The sequence below is a fragment of the Oryza glaberrima genome, chromosome 8, assembly GCF_000147395.1.
Source record: "Oryza glaberrima chromosome 8, OglaRS2, whole genome shotgun sequence".
In the NCBI taxonomy this organism is placed as follows: domain Eukaryota; kingdom Viridiplantae; phylum Streptophyta; class Magnoliopsida; order Poales; family Poaceae; genus Oryza; species Oryza glaberrima.
The window spans coordinates 6,559,495-6,564,454 of NC_068333.1; the positions used below are offsets into that span (position 1 = coordinate 6,559,495).

At 45.5% G+C, this 4,960-nt stretch overlaps 1 long non-coding RNA gene across 1 annotated transcript; it reads right to left on the reverse strand.

Moving 5' to 3' along the window:
• Nucleotides 1-1,133: 1,133 nt before the first annotated feature.
• Nucleotides 1,134-4,613, reverse strand: LOC127781198 (uncharacterized). The gene is made up of 3 exons (XR_008018941.1): nt 4,310-4,613; nt 2,181-2,724; nt 1,134-2,092 (listed from the first exon to the last, which is right to left on the reverse strand). It is a non-coding gene; the product is annotated as an uncharacterized LOC127781198 (long non-coding RNA).
• Nucleotides 4,614-4,960: the final 347 nt, after the last annotated feature.

Consider the following 4,960-nt stretch of genomic DNA (forward strand, 5'->3'; position numbering starts at 1 on the left):
CAACCCCAACCTCACCACCTGATCCACCCCCACAGGCCACAACCCCCTCCCATTCCCCTACACCCCCCACCTCAGCGAGTTCACCGGCGGTGAGCTCCGCCGCCTCTGGCGTCCCCCCACTCCGCCACCTCTGCAACGAACTCTCCTCGTCGGTGGCCTCTCCCCTCTCCCCGCCGGCAGCCTCTCCCCTCTCCCCGTCGGCGCCTCTCACTTTCGGCGGTGCAGAGCTCGGCGCTGGGCGGAGCGGCGACGGCGTCGACATCCTTTCCCCTCTCCCCTTTCGCGGCCACGAGCTCCGGATCTAGCCTGGCGCTGGGCGGCGAGAGCAGAGGTCGATCTTGGCGGCGCAAATCGGGTCGACAAGCTCCCCTACAGTGGCACAGAGTGAGAGGTTGCAGCCGCCCGACTCGAGGCAGCGAGGGTGGAGACGAATCTCGGCGGCGCATATTGAGTCGACGAGCTCCCCGGCGGCGGCGCAAATCGAGTCGACGAGCTCCCGGCGGTGGTGCAAATTGAGTCCACGAGCTACCGGGCCCACGAGCTACCCGGCAGCGACGCAAATCGAGTCCACGAGCTTCCGGTGGCAGCGCAAATCGAGTCCACGAGCTCTCCGGCAGTGGTGCGGAGTGGGAGGTTGCAGCCGCCGTCGAGCTCATCCGGCGGTCATGGAGGCCTCCACCATCGAGCTCATGTGCAGTGGTTGTATGTGGCGAGGGACTAGCATGGCGAACGGCTTTTTCAACTTTACCTATGCCTTTTTAATCTTTTTCAGGCGAGGAACTCGCCTCTTCATTGAGGAACGAAAAGCTCTCTGAAGGTGCTCTCTCCTCCACAACATCACGGAGTCTACGTGGTGGGATAAAGGAACACTCCAGCATGGGCCGTGGAGCACTGTGAAGGGCCTGAGCCAATGCAAAATACTGTAGTACTATAATCTTTTTTTTTCTTCTCTTGGACTCTTCCTAAAATCTACTTTTCACCGTAAACTCAAAATTGGTAATTTTCACTTCAAATTTATTTTTTTCCTTTTTGCATTTGTGGAATGAAATGTTCACTACTACATGATAATCAGCTCTTGCTTCGTTTACAGCTGCAGCAAACAACGATTAATCGGTGTCGTCAACATTTAAAGAAAAGTCTTTAAATCTGGGAGAAAAAATGATCAAAAGAAAAAGGAACAGAACTCCAGCCAAGGGCGTCTCTACAGACACACCATACTTGGTAATAGGACAGGTGAAAATCACTGCATCAAGCAAATTTTTCATTTTACTACGGAACATCAAGCAATGAAGCAAAGGAAAAACAACTTTCAGAACATATTTTCCCATTGAATTTCAAAGTAAAAAAAAAAAGGTTATACAAACTCTGCTGCAGTTGGGTTCTAATCTGAACTCGCATGAAAACAGAGGATATATAAATTGGATTTCTGAGAAAATATGCACTGCATGTACAAATATTGTTTGCCGTGACTAACGGTGTTCGTATTTGAAAAGTATTGATTGCTCACGTTGACAACTGAGACATCATCAGCTTGACAGGGCAAATACCTGCAAAAATACTTTACATAGCATGTACAAATCTTGTGCCGAGGCATCGTCAACAGCACCTCATTCTCTCCCATAGTATGAAATCTGAACCTGCATGGACAAACAATAGATTTCATGTACGACGCAAAGTTTTTTTGACAAAAAAAAACATTTTGAGATAGTTTACTCCATGCTACCAACGAGCATGTTGTTGCTCAGTGCCGAGTAGAGCAGCTTCATGTTGGAGCAGAAAGTAATACAGCCTTGAATAAAATCTCTTTTATGCTGTAAAAGTTAATAACTTTCTTTTTTGTTTTTTTAATTATGCTGTAAAAGCAAATAAGATTCTTTTTGGTTTCTTCAGCCAGCCAAAAGTTCCTAGCAGCTCAAGCCTATACATGCAATGGTGAGGTGACATACATCTGTAACCATGGCCCTCTCAACTTGTAACTTGCACTTCAAATGGTACCCCTGCATATGTAAATGACCTAGTTCACCTATATTTCCAGGAGAAAAACATCAGGATAGCAAACCTGTGTCACAATCCAGATGATGCTGAGGATTGTCTGCAACAGCGCAACAAAATATGAGCACATGGTTAGGGAACAAAATATGAGCTGCTAATAGATCTGAAAAAACAAGATAGATTCATACATTTTTAAGCAGTTCTGCGTTCAAGACAATCTGCTCCAGTTAGCTATATATCTCTGGTTTCACTATAGCTGGAGCCTGGACTTCAATAATGCATTACAATTTCACATTTTCACTTGACTTGAGCAATAAAAACCTTTCTGCTTTGGGTGCAGGATAGCACATCGCAGTTACGCCAAGATTTACTATAACTGCCATGGTCTTTGAGTACAGAGAGCTACTACCATCTGGCATTGGATGCTGATGGCATACTGCGACTCTACTCGCATGTGTTCTTCAAGCAAGGAGGAGCGCCCAAAAGAAAGGTCCAATGGTTGGTGCCACCGAGGAATGATCGCTGCAGTGTGAAAGGTGTTTGTGGTCCAAATAGCTTCTGCCAAGTAACAAGTAGTGGAGAAACCAAGTGTTCCTGCCTTCGAGGGTTTGAATTCTTAAGCGCTAACCAAAGCACTCAAGGTTGCTGGAGGGCGCAGACTGGTGGTTGCACCGGGAATAGCCCTAATGGTGACACGCCCTACTTTGCACCAAATTTGTTGGAGCTCGTAATCTGACAAATGAGAAACTAACGAATTGTGAAGGAAGTATTACCAGGACATGCTTCAATACATATATGGAATTGAAAGTTGGGAAAGAACGAATTGTTGCGGTCCTCCAGTCAATACCAATTGTTTGTATTCCAGTATGTACAATTTGTCATCTAGATGTTCTTGTTTCAGATTTGTTTCTTTCCTACAAAAAGAACCAGCTAGCCATACCAGAAGGTTTTAAAAATACATGGGAGACATTTCCCATCAATCAAATTTGCATATCTTATCTGAATGAAATTAACGTTTGCAGTATGCTACACTAACAAAACATTGCTGCGGTCAGCATCAGCCAAAATTACTGGCAGTTATTCTTCAGTACCCATGTTTCAGATTTTGTGCCTCTTTGCGACAATGCTATTTCCTTCAGCATATTTACAAACAAAAGGACAGTCCTTTTTACAAATAAAAATTGAGGAAAATCATTTGACTCAAGGATCAGAATTATTGCTTACATGAATCCCTGAGCATCATAAAAGACTTTTCAAAATACCGGATTCTTCATCTACCTGATCAGAACTATGCTGCTATGGTCTATTTTTCCCTGATCTTGTTGCTAGTTATTTGCCTACCTGATTTTTACCCTGATCAGAATTATTTGGTTCAGTCTCAGCGGTTGTCTGCAACTCTGCACATACCTGATCTTGTTGCTAGTTATTTGCAACTTTGGTAATAACATCTTCAAACAATTGGCTGAAAACATTGGATGTTCCAGCCAAATCTTTACCGTCATAGTCTTGCAGCGTAAATTAATTCAGATATAAATGCAAATTTTACAGATAAATTTACTATTGAAAACAAAACTACATACAAGCCAAAATTTCAGTGAACAAATGACAAGGCATTACTAATACTATTCTAACCATAGCATCTGCAGAGTAAGATCCAAAATTATTCATCTGCCAAGTCATCTCTGACCGGCATCGAGTCGAAACTTGGAAATGCAGTCGGTTAGAAGTTTTGCGTCTTAAGGCGAAATTGCTAGCAGTAAGGGCATATCAAAACAGCAATGTATTTAAGCATTCTCTTGGCTCAAGACAAGGAATTGAAAAACGAGTCAACAGAAAAAAGAATTTCATCCAAATTCACCTTATTTAAGCTTCTCTTGGCATAAGACAAGGAATTAAAAAAGGATTCAACAATCCAAATTTAAAAAAGCTAAGCGCTAGTGTCTAGCGCTGCCTTCCACCAGAGGCCCGACTGCATGTATATGCCGTATTTGACAACTTACCGTTGCCGTATTGACATCTTAACGTGGATGCAGCTAACCGGCAGGGGGTCGCCTGCCGTGCCCCATAACGGGAGGGGATCTTTTCACTGCTCCTTTTTCTTTTTCTTTTTTACAGCCATTAACCGGAAGGGGATACACGCCCAACCGATGCCCACTTAGGGGATCTATTCGCTGTATTCGGTCGGGGTGGGTGCCTCTGGGGAGGCGATGGAGTAGAATCGAACCGCGTTGATAAACAGGTCGCTCGCTCTCAAAACTGGCGATGTGGGACAAAACTCGATAGCTGGATGCGATTCAGTCCGAGAGCCTACAGATACCTGGTGGTCTTCGCTGAAGCCGGCGGCGAGCGCGCCGTCGACCTGGCCGGAGCTGAAGCTTCCCACCGCCCGGCCGCCGCCGCCGATGCCACGGAGACTACGCCAGCGGGATCCAGATCCTCCTGGAGCAGCGCGGGCGCATCCGCAGCCGGCTGCTCGCCGCTGGAGCCTGGAAGTCGGGAAGCGGCGCCGTCGTAGGAGAGCGAGCGAGAAAGGGAGGGGAAGCGGTGCCATGAGGTCTTCGCTCGAGCCCAACCCGCCCAAGGCCCAGTTCAGGCCGAACCGCCTAGGTCGTTTTTTTTTTCTTTTTTTCTTTTTTCCCCATAGAACTGTTGTTTTTGCTCAAATTGGTGGGTTCTTTACTTTCGCTGTTATACAAGCTGCAGCCAGAATTAAGAGGAGAGTAAGCGGACCGTAATGAGGTGTAGTGGTGACGTATAATATGAATTCTAAAAATTATAAAAAAGACAACCTGACGAGACCAATTATTAAACAGAAAATCTACATAACAGCATTATGTGGGAACGGGATAACTTAAAAGTTAATAAAAGGTAAATGTTTTTTATCCCCGATCAGATACACTCATAATTTCTGACTACGTGGTGGGGCTAGCGTTTCCCCTTTCCTGCACAAGCATTTCTAACTCAACAC